At 38.4% G+C, this 17,273-nt stretch overlaps 1 protein-coding gene across 16 annotated transcripts in view; it reads left to right on the forward strand.

Annotated features, from left to right (window-relative positions):
- Positions 1-17,273, forward strand: part of MED12L (mediator complex subunit 12L) — a 603,739-nt gene that overhangs the window by 433,489 nt on the left and 152,977 nt on the right. The gene's annotated exons all lie outside the window — the stretch shown is intronic.

Consider the following 17,273-nt stretch of genomic DNA (forward strand, 5'->3'; position numbering starts at 1 on the left):
TGTATCCACAGTGCTTAGTTTCTGGAACATAGTAAGCACTTAATCAGTGTTTATTAATTATTGATAGCTTGAATATTGTATCCAGCTTGCCCCCAGAAACCTGCTCTTGCTAGCCAATAATTTCATGCCATGCCTTTTTTAGCCACTAGATGGCGAAGTGATTTGTGTAATTCGGTAGAGCGTATTCACTTTCTAGTTACAAGAAGTAACTGGTTTCTATTGAGTAACTGGTATTGACACCCTGATGAGTTACCACTGCAGCCCAGTGGGGCTTAGGGAAGTAGGCAATGAGTGCAGGTGTGCCCTCACTTTTTCCCACAACTTGCTACATTAATCCTTTCAAGCCTTTACATTATTTTCTGAATGGAGACCCCCATAGTAGACAATGTTTCATTAACGGTACACTGATCTTTGGGCCAATTTTCTAACAGGTTTCCTGGACATTTGCCAAAAGTCTGTACTTAAGGAACTATCTTGTAAGCATAGAAAGGACTGGCTCTTGACCAGTCTTATTGGTTGATTGATTGACTGCTCGAGAATTGGATCAGTTTTTATAAATTTTAGTAACCTCTTTGTCTTATCTTATACATCTGTTTATCTCAGACAATTACATTTCTTTCTTCCTGGGTGAACCTTTTATGATTGATCCTCTGGAGTACTGCCGGAAGCCTTTTCTGCTGTGCGCCGGAGACATCTAATTGTACTAATAAGACATATCCAGTTTTCAAGTTATAGTGAAAGCACTTGATTGAAAATTGTGGGAGTCACGGGCAATATCAGAGTCTTAGAACAGGGAAGTGACTTTAGAGATTTGATTTCTAAATTTTATAGATGAGGAAATTGAGTTCTCAGAGAGGTCAAGTTCACAGCATAGATGATCTCTGACTTCTTGACTCCATGTCCAGTGCTTTAGGACCTTGCAATACTTAAGATTAAAACTATGTAAGACTTTATGAACTCGAGTGATTATCTAGAAGGAAATTGGCAGCATGTGGATAGACCTAGGAGAGTCCAAAAATAGCTCAGCACATGTGGAATAATTTTTATTACATTTTATTTGAAAATAACACTACATTCTATCTAAGTAGTCATCAGATTAATAAAGAGTTGTAAAGCGTAGGAATTTAAGGATTTCCCCCCTCCATAATATGTATATGTGCATGCATGTATGTTATATGTATGTGTGCTCATGTTATAGGCATGTGTGTGTTTTTAACTAGACATTTGAGTCCAATGGTGGTAATGGAGATTGGCACTTTCTTTGCAATTTAGTCTTACAGAATTTCTTGAAGCACTTAGAGGACAAATGACTTACCCAGAGTCACAGAGGCAGGACCTAAACCTAGCTCTTTCTGATTCTAGGGCAGACCCCTTTCTTCTCTGTGATACTGCTATCAAGTCATGAAAGTGTAGTTTTATTTTTTTTAAAAAATGTTATGAATTACATAGGAAAATATTATATACACATGTATTTTTTTTTTTTAAGAATTAATTGGAAAAACAAGCATGATAAATTAACGCCATCTTCTGGTAGGTAAAGCGAGTAACATTTTATAAAATGAATTGACTTAGTTGTGTACTGGTCTTTGAAGCACACTATAGCTCCCGAAAATCATAGATCAGAGAAAGAAACTTGAGAGATCCTCTGCACCAGCTTTCTCCTTATGTGAGGCAATACTGTGTTAAATTCCAATCAAAAGAAAATTCTGAAATTGCTTTTGCATCCTTTTTTTAATGTCTAATGTTTTATTTTTATTGTGATCTTTCCTTTTTATATCATCTAATTTTCCCTTTCTATCTCCCTTCCCCTTGCAGAGAACCATCCTTAGTAACAAAGATTAGAGGAAAACAATCTTAGGTAATTGAGACACCAGAGAAGCGGTTTTATCTAGACAGTTTATCCTGGAGGGAGCTACTCTGCCACCTGAAATTCCTTTCAGTGATTGAAAAAAATATGGTTGGGACTTTGTGTGGGAAATGATATTTTTTTTTTCTCAATGACATGTAAAAATTTTTAACATTCTTTTTAAAAAATAATTTTGAAGTTCCAAATTCCTTTTTTCCCTTTCTCCTCTGCCTCCTCCTTGAGAAGACAAGCACTTTGAAATTGATTTTGCATGTGCAGTCATGTAAAACATTTCCATATTAACCATGTTGCGAAAAAGGACATAAATACCCCCCCCCCCCACACACACACAAAACCTAAGAAAAATAAAGTTAAAAAAATATGGCGACTAGGTGATGGTATGAATAGAGTTTTGGTCCTGAAGTCAGGAAACTTCATCTTCTTGAGTTCAAATATGACCCCATACACTTACTAGCTGCATGACTCTGGGCAAGTCACTCAATACTGCTTGCCTCAGTTTCCTCATCTGTAAAAATGACTGGAGAAGGAAATGGCAAACCACTCTAGCATCTTTTCCAAGAAAACCCCCAATGGGATAATGAAGAGTTGGACATGTCTGAAATACCTGAGCAACATCCAACAGTACTATGGGCTAGACATTGTTCTAAATGCTTTAAAATTATTACCTCCCAGGATTGTTTTGAGGATCCAAGGAGATAATATTTGTAAAGTGCTTGGCATAGTGCCTAGCACATAGTAGGGACCATGTAAATGTTAGTTATTCATATTATAACAATGCTAGTCATGATGTCTTAACAGTCTTACCCCTCAGCATGAAGTTTATAAAAGTATTCCAATACATTTATCATGGTCTCTATTCTGAAATCTAACTTTTAAAAATTACCAAATGGTCATTTTCAAAGCATGATGAACCTTTAAGGTAGTAGAATGTAGAATGTTAGCTTTTAATTGATCTAAACAAAATAACCCTCTTTTGAGAAGGGACTAGTTTTCTGGCTTTTTGAGGTTATCAAACAAAGCCTGAATGTCTCAAGAGTATCTCTTACTTCAGCCTATCACAGAAGAGTTGGGCTGCACAATGGTGTATTAGATAGCAGTAGCCTTGGAGTCATTTCAGGCAAATTTCCTAGAATCTAAACTTGGCAGATTTGTTGCTGGACCTGAAGTCAGGAAGGCTGGATGGTTAAGATAGCCTCAGACATTTATTATCTGTATGACCCTGGGTCAGTCACTTAACCACTACCTGCCTCAGTTTCTTCAACTGTAAAATGGGCATCATAATAGTAGCTATCTCACAGGGTTGTTTTGAAGACACATGGTAGATCTTCATAAATGTCTCTTCTCATTGGTAAAGAGAATTTCCTTCATAGAAAGGAATTGCCTATATCAATAAAATGACCGGTCCAATGCTTCCTCTGCCCAGGCTTCAAATATTTAAATATTAAATACCAGCACTCTAAGGGTGTTAATTATGTACATGAAAAAAGGAGATCAGTGGTGAAAACTTGGAGTCAAATGGGGGAAATTAGCCTGATTTTCATCTAAAAATCATCTTTAATAAGCATTTTTGATACATATACATGATTTTACATTCATTAGATTCAACAGAAAAATTTATTGACCTCAAAATGTCTTCACTCTTCAGTCTCCAGAGGCAGGAGGATGGTGTGTAGGAATGACTACGGCTGAGGGAGACTAGAGTTCAAATTCAGGCTCAGACACTTATTAGCTGTATGACCCTAGGCATGTCACTTAACTTCTTTCTGCCTCAATTTCTTCTTCTGAAAATGGGGATCATAATAGCACCCATCTTCCAAAGTTGTTGTAAGGACACAGTGAGATAACAGTTGTAAAGAACTTGGCACAGTAGGGCATTTAATAAAACACTTTCCTTCCTTTTCTCAGAACTCCAAATTGCATTGAGCAGAACCTTTTCTGGAAAACAGAAGAGGAAGCTGTTTCCATGGTCTCTCTTGTTTTGTTTATGTTTTTAAGAGTATATGTCTTAGATAATGTGTTCCTTTTTTCAAAGTGTTTTTATGCTATATTTGTTATAAAACAATCTAAAACTTACTTAAATCAGAGTATCTGATGTGGTAACCCTCATTTTTGGAGGACTTTGTGGGTTATTGAGCGCTGTCCTCTACATAAAACAGGGAAGTAAATAAGGTAGCATTGCCTTCATCTCCTTCAAACTGGAGCTTGTTGAGGTCTATTTATTGAGGACCCCACCTTTTTGGAGATAGGTCTTGAACCAAGGTCTTTGGACTCTGAGTCTTAAGTTGTGTCCTTTGGGCTGCTGCCTGCTGTCTTACTACCTGGTAGGCTGAACTTGCAGTCAGAAAATCCTAGGCTCCCATCTTGCTTCTGGAATTGGCTTCGAGATACAGAAACTTAAGAAAGGCATCATTCCCTTTTCCTCCTCCCAGCCACCCTGGGCCACTTACAATCTTACTTTCCCAGCATGCAGTTACTTGCAGTTACTGCTTACCACATTCCCCAAAGTACCATGTTCCAAAAGTTTGTTTGCAAGTCATTTGATTGTAACAAGGAACTTATTTCCCTATAACTACATAATTAGATGATGTTTGCCAGTATGCAAAAATTTCATTCTACTTAAAACGTAGCTGAATTATGTAATACACATCTTTTTTTCAGACTCTAGTAACTATGTACTTCTCTATGTCCCTAAATGGACCTCCCCCCAACCCTTTACACTTAAGAGGGTCTTCTCAGTGATTTAGAGGGCCCCATGCCCAACATTACCAAGTTTCTTTCCCTATTATTAATCCTTATATACCCTCAGCATGGTTCATTCATATGTCCTTCTGCTGAAAAGAAAGCTATTTGCCAGCAGTAATTCATGTTAAAATGTCATTGGCCCCCCTAGAGAACTATGTGACTTCATGTTATTTTGGACCTTGGAGTTCACTTATCCCCACTCTCATTTTACAATTAAGCAATCTTACAGGGAGATAAGTGTCATGGTGTGCTCAAGGCCATACAAGTCAGTAGAAGAATTAGTACAAGAATTTAACCATTCTCTAAAAGCTTCCATGGTAGGCATAAGTAACACTTACTAAGCTAAACACTTTTGCAAGATGACTTATGGAATGAGAATGAGACATGTGATTTCATCTATATAGGGAACTCCCTGATTAGGTTGTTTCCTCCACCAAAGCAGGTTACCTAGGGCACTATGAGATTAAGTGACTTGTCCGGGGTCATACCACCAGTGTATGTCAGAGGCAGGTCTTGAACAGGTTTACTTGACTGACATCAGTTTTGTATCTACTAAGTGAAGCTACTATCTCTAGACCTTGTACTTAGGAAGTCAGATGACCTTTAGAGATCACATTTGGTTCTTAGAGAATGTCATCGTCATTAGTAGTCATTTTCCCTTCAAAGAAATAGCTTCCATTTCTGGGGTTTAACTCTATAATGAAGTTATTGTCTTACAAACCTTTATTCATCTCTGCCTTTCTTTCTTCATTTACTTTTCATGTTCCTGGAAATAAAACAACCTGTTGTAACACTATAAGATTGCCACACTTCTGTCCTTAATAAGAGATGGGGTAGGACGTCACAGAGCACAAGGATGTGTTCATTAAAAAAATGCCGTATTGCATAATTTCCCATATATCAGCCTATGTTGTTGCCTTGCCTATGCCATGGTCAGAATGAATGTTAATAGGACATTCAGTATTGAAGCATCATCTTTGAATTGCCTCTCACAGCTTATTTTTCTTCCTCTTTTTTTCTCCTCTTCCTCCTCTTCTTATTCCTCTCCAAATCCTTCAAGGTCCCATTCAGGTGTCCCCCTTTGTGACATCTTTTCTGTTCCCTTTCCTCCCTCCAAGCAAGGATTCTTTCCTTTCCCTGCTCTAGACAGAGGATCACATGTAAAGAGAACTTGACTTGAGTTCAGTCCAGTCCAGGTGTTTTCTCCACCTTGGGTTAAAACCACAGACATGTTCCAGGATTGACTTGCCATGGCTTCCAGCCTGCCCATAGTTCCACCACAGGGGGACTGGTTGAACAAGTGCTGATAGCTCAACTCCTGCTAATACTCCTGCCCCTCTCCATGACTGGGCTCTGGGTAGAAGTTGAAAGCATCAGCTGAATTCACAAAGATTCATAATTCATCTTTTCTGAGCATGAGCCCATGCCTACTGTGTTCATATATCCCTGCAGTCCTTTTGGTGATTCTTACCCTTCTCGAACCAGCTCTTTGGGTGTTCCGCAGTCCCAGAGGCAGACTTATGCCTCATTTAAAGCAAGGGTGTTTTTCATATTCAAAGATTTCTTGAAAGAATTGAGCATGAATTTTGTACCCAGTAGTCCTCTGGTGCTAGAGAAGATTAGTGATTCCATCATTATGGAGGACAGAAGGCACGCCGATTAGGGCTGTGATCATTCTCTCCTTGAAGAGGCTAAAGCAAACGAAAATGAAATCCAATTTGGTGGGCTGCTGCCTTTCTTAGGGGATTAGATCTAACAGTCTCTAACAAGCTGTAACAGAGCAGCACTTTATCCAAGCAACCAGGAAGTATCATTAGAGAATGTTACTGAATAACTCCCTCCAAGCATATCCAATTGTTCACAGGAGTGTTCATCAGTTGGGCTGAAAAAGCTTGGTGGTGAGAGCTTCTAAAGGACTGTTCATTAGATAGTAGAAGTAGCTGATTTCTTTCTTGACCCAAACTACTTCTTCTAGTAAGTCTTATAATACAATTCACATCAAGAATTAGAAGAGAAAGGTGTCCAAAGACTGACTGCTTTAACTTCCCTCCCGCCCCAGATAGCAAATAAATATTAATTTATATTTTAATTAATACTGTATAATTAATGTAATATATTAATATCAAATAAGTATTAATAGTAAATGAAATTGAGTCCTTGAGTGTTTCTGGCTTACACCAACAGTCTTATTTGCAATTTTCACTGTTAAAATAGCTTATAGAACCTTTAAATCAGTTTTTTCAATCAAGCCATAGAATTGATAGCCAGTGATCTTGGTAGCATCAATAGGGTCCTTGGCATTCCTCTTTGTTTCTTTATTGGAATGTCAGCCAATTTTTAAAGGTTCTAGTCAGGACACTATGGTATAGAAGATCTGAGCTCTATTCTCAGTTGGGTCACTCATTACTTAGTGGTATGTCCCAAAGATCAATCAGTGATAATAAAAGATGTCATTTGATATAACCCTTTTCTTTCCTCCCAAGTGTTTTATAGCTGAGGCTAAGTTTATTTGCCCAGGGTCTTACCAGTAGTGTGAAGTAGAAATATAAAATCAAGTCTTGCAATTCTCACCTCTCTTTAGGACAGCACTGGGCCTTGCAGTTACCCTCCTTGGACTCAAATGAGAGGATTGTCATAACGAGATGATAGTCAAAACAACAAAATAATAATAATGATGAGTAACATTTACATAGCACCTACTGTGTGCAAAGCACCATGCCAAGCACTTGGTAATGATCTCATTTGATTGTAACAACAACCCTGGGTGACAAGGTGCTATTATATTATCATCCCTAATTTGTAGATGAAGAAACTCAGAAAAAAACTGAGGTCCAGTGACTTGACTAGGATCACACCGTGAAAATGCATTTTGGCTTTAAAACTACAAGAATTTCTATGGACTGAGAAGATTAAAGTCAAACTGTCAAAAAGAAAAGAAGTTTGCTGATGGATTTAAAATGATTGCCCTGGGAATTCCACAGGACATGCTGCTCTCACTTTTCTCTTGAACTCTTCTGATAACATCTGTCATCGTAACAAATTTTATGTTGTCCTTGGTTAAATGAGGTGAAGTGAGATGATTTCCCAAGACCCTCCTGGCTATAAATCTAATTGTCATCAACCATCTTAATCCTTTTCTTCAAACTGGTCTTCAAATGTCATTCTTGACCACCCTTAATTTTCTTACCCTTAATCTTGAACTAGTATTCATTCAGCGATCCCCTACTAAACTTCATGATATTGGGAATTTTATTTAATCTTTCCATTCTGAACTACAAACATGCTGGCTCCTCCTGTGATTTTTAAGCACATCACATTTGCTGTACTTAGCAGGGTTCTGGTTTCTGTGATTTTGAGAAAGTTTCGGGTTAAATGGTTTAAAATTTCAAATGACCACTTTTTAAAGGACAGGGTGCCAAGGTGAAATGATACTGGCTTTGATCTGAGATCAGTCACCACCTATATGATTCAGAACACTTTTATTCTCAGTAATAAGAATTACAGTAAATTTAGCGCTGTTATTTGATCAGGGAGCTGGGGAGGGGAGCCAGATTTCCTAGGCTTTATCTATCAGCTATGGTAAAAAAAAAAAAAAAAAAGATTTTTAAATGCATTAGTTCACTGGTATGTGCTCATGTGCATGTGTGTACAGATCTCTTTTGTGTTTGAGAAAATCTTTTAAGCACTTTTACTGCAAGGACAGGCTTCCAATCAATCCTAGCACCACTCCAGACCTTTGTCTTGGAAGCTCTGACTGAAGGTATCAGACATGTGACTGTTGCCTTGTGGTTGCCATGGAAACTGCCCAGGGGGTACCTAGCCACTCAGGGTTCTCTTTGGTCATCTGGACAGCAAGTGACAATCTTTTTTGAATCCTAAGAGAAGCATGAATGTTTTTGATTGTTATTTAATTCCTTTCAAACATAATTATCTTTTGTTTTTACAACACCCTATAAATTTCTCTCTGTAATCTTTCCTCCCCTCCCTGGGGATAGGGTTGTTGTTGATGGTGCAGTGAAGACATTGCCGTTTAGTTGCTTCAGTAGTGTCTGCTCCCATTTCAGGTTTTCTTGGCAGGAATACGGGAATGGTTCTCCCTTTCCTTCTCCAGCTCATTTTACAGATGAGAAAACTGAGGCAAAGAAGGGTAAGTAACTTGGCCCAGCTCACATAGCTAGTAAGTGTCTGAGGCCAGATTTGAACTCGGGAAAAGGAGACTTCTTTGTTCCAAGTCCAGTGCTCTGTCCACTGTGCCATATAGCTGCCCAAAAGGAAAGCATTTCCATTCATATACATTATGCTGCTGTTCAGTCATGTCTGACTCTTCATGATCCCGTGTGGCGTTTTCTTGACTGGAATAATTTACCATTTACTTATCCAGTTCATTTTACAGATGGGGAAGTAGAGGAAAACAGGGTCCTATTCAGGGTCACATAGTGCTTGAGGCTGGATTCAAATTCAGGAAAATGAGTCAATTTTTTTTTTTCAAAAAGAAACATAATTGAAGAAAAGGAAAAAAATCAGCTAAACTTATCAGTATTTTGAAAAAATCTGAAAATAATACAGTAGCCCAAGCATGGTGGTACATGCCTATTTTCAGTGCTGCTAGGGAGGTTGAGGCTAGTGCATCACTGAGTTTAGAGCTGCAGTAGGGCAAAAGCCAATAATAGGAACTTAAACTAAGCCCTTCACCAAGATGACGAGCCCCCAGTAGAGGAGTACCACCACACCAATCAGCCCAGCCCAGTTTGGAAAATTGAAGCAGGTGAAAGTTTCTATGAGTGGCCTGTGTACTTTAAGCCTGGGAGACCTAATCTTGACAAAGAGGGAATATATATATATACATACACACACACAAAATAAAAAGAAATCCGAAGCTTTTTAAGTTTAGAAGAGGAATCACAGAACTTCACTTGTTAGATTATTTAATTCCTGTGGTTGATATGGAAGAGGAAATATAAGGTAATGGCTGTAGGAGGGTCAAGTCCTTCCTCAGACACATACTGGCTACGATTCAAGGGGCAGGGAGTGACTAGGCCCAGTTCCTACAGTCTCTGGAGCTTTGGGCGTGGCTCTAGTCTAGCCCATTCTCCTCTTTGTTCCCCTCCCCCAAAAGGAGAAAGTTGAAAACTATCCAACATATAGTGTAGATCAGGCATAAACCACCTTTTCCTCCCCTCTTATTAATTAATTAATCATTCGTTAGTTAATGCTTATTACTCACAGAATCTACAAATGGACATTGACAGAAAAACTTAAACAGGAAGCAGTAACTCTGATATTATCCTGAGAAGTTGTTAACTTAAGTTGGATACACTGAGGATCTCCTGAATTCTGAAATTCAGTCATCAATGCCCAAGGAAGAAACAGAAAACGTTAGGAGCCACTAGATCTTTGAGATTCTGTCTCAGACTCTGCTCACTCCACCTATGTGCTGAGTGGCCATGAGTAACAACTGTTATTTGTGAAGTGGTAGGCTAGGGAAGGAGAACTCCTGGTCACGCTTAGAGACTCTAAGGAGTCTCTGAATCATGTGCTGACTTGCCGTTTTAAAGGATACAGCTGGAGGAGGGAGAGTACCATCCAGAGTTTGCTGTAGCCTGTCAAGTCTTTTCAGCATTGGGACATATTGCCTTAGAAGTGACCAGGGCACAGGCCTGGCGACCTGGGGTGGTACCCCTTCCCCCCATTATACCTTTGCTACTTATCTCCCAGGTGAAAAAAGTGCTTTTATAGCTTAACTATAAAAATGGAAGTTTATTATAATTGGAAATGTGATAACATTGGGCTGGCGAATGCCTTGGAAAGGCATTTTCCTAGGAAGCAGGAGGAAATAACTTTTTATATGTTTATAAATTACATATACACATATATTACATATATGTATCTTTATTATTTATTTGTGTATTTATATGTGAGGGGAGGGGTGAGCATATAAAATTTATATACAGGGTATGTATACGGGGAGACACCTTATATGCTCACCTCCCCTCATACTTACACACACACACACACACACACACACACACTATACATATATAAAACTGCACTCAGACGTACACACACACACACACACACACACACACACATACAAAATAGACACACACAATACATAGATAAAACTGCACTCAGACATACACACACACAGAGTCGGTATAATTTTAAGCTACTAAAGTTTAGTACTAAATACGCTGCTCACTTCACACACCTCTCTCTGAAGGGGAAGTAACACCTTCCCTCTGAAATTCCTTCTCACTTACTCTGAGTGTATCTGAAGTACTTACCTAGTTACTGGTGTGTTGTTTCTCTGTTAGATGCAGGGTTTCTTAGGTCAAAACTGTATTGTTTTGTTTTTTACCGTTCTTTGTAACCACAGTGTTCAGCAGTGTAAGTTTAGTGAAGGAGAGAAGCAAAATAGCCCATAACTTGTCCCCCCCCCCCCTCGTTTTCTCTCTTTTTCCATCCTTTATTTTTTTAATTTAATTTTATTATTATTATTTTGAATGTTTTACAATCACTGCCATAAAATTAAGATTTTATCCCCCCCTCACCTACCCCCCACTACCCCCCTCCCTCCCCATGACTGCATACAATTCTGTATAGGTTCTACATATACTTTCCTATTGAGTACGTTTTCACTATAGTCATGCTATGTAGTCAGACTAGAATAAATGGAAGAAATCGTATAACAAATCAGAACATGATACACAAACACATACACATACACAAACATGATCTGCTGCATTCTGCGAATGACTTCCATATTTCTTTCTCTGAGTGTGGAAGGCATTTTGCTTTAGAAAACCACTATTGGGTTTTGTTTTTTTTAATAAATTCTTGCGTTATTACGAAATTCCAAGCCTACCAGAAAAAACTCTTGCACACTGTGGTCGTTGCTGTGCACAGAGTTCTCCTGGTTCTGCTCCTTTCACTCAACATCAGATTTCCATCCTTTATTTTAAGGTACTATTTTGAAAAATCTCTGCCATAGCTTTCTCTGAGGAGTCACTGAACAGTACTGAAGGGCAGGGAGGAAAATACAGAGGCAGGAGCCCTCAGAGAAACATAGCCTGTTGGAATTGGAAGGGACTTGAAAGATTATCTCATGCATTGCCCTCAATTTTCAGAAGAAAACTTGAGTCTAGGAGAGTCAGGAATTTGCTGAAGGATGCACGAACCTTGTCACTTAATGTTCTCATTTTACCCCACCTCCAAGACCACCAAATCTACCAGTGAGTGAATGGTGGAAAGAGGTCATGTCTTGACTCTTGATTTCTTGAAAAAGAAAAACCACCACTAGGTGGTGCTGTACTATTTATAATATGTGAGGTTATGCTTTTTGAGAAAAACCAGATCTTGAATAGTTAGTTGGATATTTTGAGGAGTTTTTAAAATTAAAAATATTATTAAAGACTAAAATGATTAAAGATTCTAGACATACTGGATATCCAATAGATACTTATTGGTTTTACTTTGGTAATTAGTGTGAATGTTGGGAACCAGTTTCCTTCTTGAGGTAAGTATTTCAAATGCTACCTGGGTTTTACTGTGGAGGTCATCGTTTCAGATGGAAATTCAATCCCTTTTCACCCATGCTACTAGTAGTAACTATCTATTTTCCATTAGTTTGTGTGTATTCTAGAATACTGGAGCAATTTATATTTATATAAAATGCAGATGTATGTGTGCACATATGTATAAATAGCTTAAGCCAAACATATATCCCCTCCTCTCCAATCAGGTGTTACCTGCGGGTTTTTAGTTGATAGACAAAACGTTTTTGTAGTGTTAGAAGTGCAGATTGAGTCCCCGAGCACTAAAAAATGACATAAATAGTAATTGCAATAAAAATGTGAGAATGAGATGATAATTGTATTGCATATTGTATATTTTAAATGTATATTGTACTTTAGAGCTTACCAAGCAGTTTTCCTACAACTTTTATGAAGTAGGCAGCACAAATTTTTTTAGATGAGGAACCTGAGGCATTGTATATTTCCCTGTAGCTGGTAGAGCTCATTCTCCAAGTCCACTGTATAATGAAAGAATTCTTTAAAAAAATTTTTCAGAAAATACAACTTCTCTTTGTTATGCTATTCAGTATTCTTTTATGGTTATCTTCAGAAGCTTTTCTAAATTAATTTTCAATTGGCTTCTTAAGTGGAATTATTTGTATTTTCAAATTTTGTGCAGAAAAGGGAAGCCTACTGAGGAACTGTGCTTCAGAGGTTTTGAAAATGATTGGTTTTAGCTGTTCTGAAAAGGTGTGAGTCCCATGCCAAGCCAAGCCTCCATTAGTGCCCCCTGAAAAATCTCTGTTTCCTAAACAACAATGAGAATCTCACATGCCCAGATTGTGAATAATCTGCTAGAAAACATGTGCGGGTCTTAGCATTTTTTTTTTGTCTCTATGTGAATGAGGCTTTTAGACAAGGTGGGCAGAGAGATGCCCAGGTCTGGTTTTCTTGTGTGACATGCTAGGAAGTCCAAGAGCCATACTCTTTTTGCTTTTTTAATGCTGAATTCTACTTGACTTATATGTAGCCAGTCTGATGAGGATATTATTTGTTCAGTAACTCAGCAGATACTTATTAAGCATCCATTAGGTGTTAGGGATACCAGTGTAAAACAAAAATCTCCTAGGAGTGAAGGATCTCACACCTTTTTTGGGGGGGGGGGGGAATGGGACACAGATAATTGAATATAAAATAAATAAAAAGCAGTTTCCTGGAATTAGGAACCAACTAGTGGTGGTGAGGAATCAAGATAGTTTTCCTAGAGGAGGTGTCATTTGAGCTGAGTCTTGGAAGCTTGGAATTCTTTGAGGTAGAGATGTTGAGGGAGAGCAGAATGTTATGTGGATAGAGTGTGTGAGTGGGAGTTTTATGAAATTCTAGGAAGTGTAGAAACAGTGACTGGAGCGCAGTTGTGAATGATTCTAAATGGTAAACAGTGCTGTATTTATTTCTAGAGGCAATGGAGTTTATTGTGTGAGGAGTAACATTTTGGCAGCTTTGTGGAGTGGGGAGAGACTTGAGAGGGGGACCCATAAAGAGATTATTGGAAATAGTCCTGTTTGGAAGTTCCGAGAACCAGAACTGAGTGGTACAAGGAGAGGGAAGGAGTGGGAGAGACAGAGGAGACAGATGTGGTAGAGGCAAGCTCAAGCAGACTTGTGATAAATGACCAGACATGGATGTAAGAGAGATGAAAGAGTAGCAAATGACTCTGAGGATGTCGATGCCTTCAACAACGAAAAAGGAATGTTATGAAAAGGGGATGGTTTGTGGAGAAAGAAAGGGAGTTCTGTTTTGGGTGTGCGGCCAGGTACCCTGGAGTCTAGCAGCTTTCCACCACTACCACCACCATCATCTTTTGCAAACATTTAATTAGGGCTTTAAAGTTTGCAAATCACATTCCAATATTCTGTCATTTTATCCTCATAACAAGCCTGGAAGAAAGGCACTATTATTATCAGTCTTTTATAGATGAAGAAACTGAGATAGACACGGATTAAGTTACTTGCCTAGGTTGACACAGCTAATAGATAGATTGAAGCAGGATTTGGACTTGGGTCACCAGGTCTAAGGCTCTAACCACTCACTACCTTGGTGCCTCACTCAGCCAGCTCATGAGAAATACTTAAGGCTGAGAACAGCCCTGAAGTAGGACTTTGTTCTGCTGCTTCTCATACCTGGTAAAAATCATGGAAAGCCATCCTTCAGGGAAATCATCATCCTGATGACAGCAATGAACCTTGACCTCTGCCCTAAGCTTCTGACTTAGGAGCTCTGGGAAAAGGAGAGCAATCAGGTCTCGCCTTCCCTGCTATTCCATGTTGGTCCCTCAGGAATAAGGGCACTTCGCTTTGGTCACCAGACACCATTCCTAAGCAGAAAGATGTTCATAATTCCCAAAGAAAGTTGAGGAAATTGCTATTGTTAGGTATATTTAAACAAGAACGAAAAAGAAAGAAAGAGAAAGAAAAGATGGGAGGGAAAGAGAGAGAGAAAACAACTTACCCTCTATATCCTTTAGTTTTGAGATATCCTATCTATTTAGTGATTTGACTTGAAATACTGTCATGTTCTCTGAATATCCCAGCATTGTGGGGCCATAGCTTTACAACAACAAAGGACCAGAGTTAGTTCACTCCTCCCCCATGTCATTTTAAAGATGAAGAAACTGAGGATCTGAGAAGTTAAGTGACTTGCCCCATTCACACTGAATTATAAGATCCTTGAAACAGGAGCCCTGCTCAGTAAGGACAAAGCTAAAGTAAATTTTAATAAAGAAGGACAAATTTGCTGAAAATATTTAAAGAATCACTTTAAGTTCCCAGTGGTTACTCTTATGCCATATTTACTGTGTTGACTCAATTTAATGAAACCTCTCTTGAGTATGCACTGTGTTCAGGGACCAATAAAAGGTGCTTTCCCCACAGGGATTGTTTTGCAATTTTCGGCATAGTACCTTTGTTGTACGTAGTAAATTCTTAATAAGTGTTAACTTTAATTATTAAATTTCAATAAAATAGTAATAAATTTTTGTTGTTATTTAATAATTACTTAATAAATTATTAAGACAGACAACATGGTGTGATAGAAAGTACACCAGATTCAGAGGTGGAGAATCTGGATTCAGATACTGGCGGCTATACTGCCTATACTTTGAGGAATTCGTATAAGTAATCTAAATGTTATTTTGTTCATTTTAAAAATTGTTAGTTCAGTCTTGATAATCTTTAAGGTGTCTTAAAGTTTATGATCTTACATTGCTCTGATTTAAAACTTAATGTTAATGAAGTTACTTTTAAAATTTTAATTTAATTATCTTCTTTCTAAAATATAAATTCATAAATACAATACAGATGAAACATACGTATTCCTAAGTTAGATTTTGATGCCAAATAGTATTTTGTTCTATTTTTCTTCATACACAAGACTAAAGGCTGTGCTTTCAATTATCCTTAAGAAGCTTGATGTGAAACTAGGTGTGAAGGATTAGGGAAATCATGTCATTCCCCACAACCCCACTATACTTGACCTCTTATTCTTGGTCTAACCAACTTCTACTTCAATTTTTTACTTTTTGTACCCTGCCCTCGGTGGCATGAGAACCAACTCTCAGAGAACTGAAACAAAGGAGAAATAAGCAACCATCCAAGATAGTGGAGAAATCCTCTGATTTGGAGGGGAGTTAAGGCAATAGTTCCTGTGAGAAAACTTCTGGGGGTTTTCATTGACCAAAGGCTCAATTTGAGTCAGCAGTGTGACAAGGGAACTATTCACAAACCAGAAACAGCTGCATGAAGGGAGACTTATAGCATTTGGAAGAGAAGAGGAAGTGAGTTCTAATGTACTTCGCCCTGATCAGACCTAATCTGAAATACTGTGAACATTCAGGAGTACCATATTTATAGACGGGCAGAGATAAGCTGTCTGAAAGTGGACATCCAAGTTGAGAGGACTGGGCATCATGCTGTATGAGTATTATTGGAAGTAGCTAGCTGAGTATTTTTAACCTAGCTGAGACAAGAGTGAGGGAGGGCATGATAGCTGTTTTCAAGTATTTCAAAGACTATTCTATGGAAGTAAAACAAGACATGGTCTGGTTTACCCCAAAGGCATAAGAGGACCAGCTGGTGAAGTTTCAAGGGGGGCAAATTTAGGCTTGAAATGAGGGTTTGTAGGTAAAAGCCAAACCAAACCTCCCAGCACTTAGAAGGAGAATGGGCCTCTGGGGGCACCCAGAACTAGTGAGTGAATTTTCCCTCAGTCATGTCCTTTTAGTAGATATTGGGTGATCTCACTTCTCAGGGATGTTATGATGAGGATTTTTGTTTAGGTGGCCATTGACCTAGACAGTTGGAGCTCTTTTCTAATTCTCAGTGTTTCTCTAAAAAGTGCAGTCTCTGTATTTGTTTTTCTTTTTCATGATAAGTAGCAACATACTCTTTCCTCTCTCACCTTTTTGACTGTGATACTAAAGACTAATTATTTTCTTTTATCCTTATGCCTTCTTTCACAGTCTCATTAACAGTTAATTCTGAGTTGCGAGCAGTATATTGACTTATTTGTCATGAGTTTTGCCACTCAAAAAATATATTCTGCTCATCTTTTATTTATTTATTTATTTTGGTAGGGGACACTGAGTCCCCCATTGCACCCAGGATCAAAGTGTAGCAGTTACTCATGGATCCAGTGCCACAGCTGATCAGTTTTTACCTGCTCAGTTTCTGATCTGGACCAGCTCATCCCTTTCTTGAGCCCAGTTGACTCTTTTCTGGGGGGAGGGTGAAAGGGAAAGACGTAGGATTTTGTATAGACCCCAGTCAGCTTTAGCCCGTCAGCAGCTCAGGACTTTTGAACTAGACTAAGTCTCCCTTGGGAGCAGGGATTATAGAGGTTATCACTTATATTAGCATCTCACTATATTGGTGCCTGATTTAGTGTAACACTCGTTTTAGCCTTACCAAAGCTCAGAACTCCTGAACTCAAGCAATCCACCAGCCTTTACCTTCTCTAGCAGGGATTATAAGTGTGCCTCATCACACTTGGTCCCTTGTAAATTTCAAGATAAAAATAGAAAACTGATGATTGAGATAGCTCAGTAGTGAGTGTATATTACTTACCAGTTAAGTATATGTTGCTACATTGTAGAG

This window comes from Notamacropus eugenii, chromosome 6, assembly GCF_028372415.1.
Source record: "Notamacropus eugenii isolate mMacEug1 chromosome 6, mMacEug1.pri_v2, whole genome shotgun sequence".
Classification (NCBI taxonomy): domain Eukaryota; kingdom Metazoa; phylum Chordata; class Mammalia; order Diprotodontia; family Macropodidae; genus Notamacropus; species Notamacropus eugenii.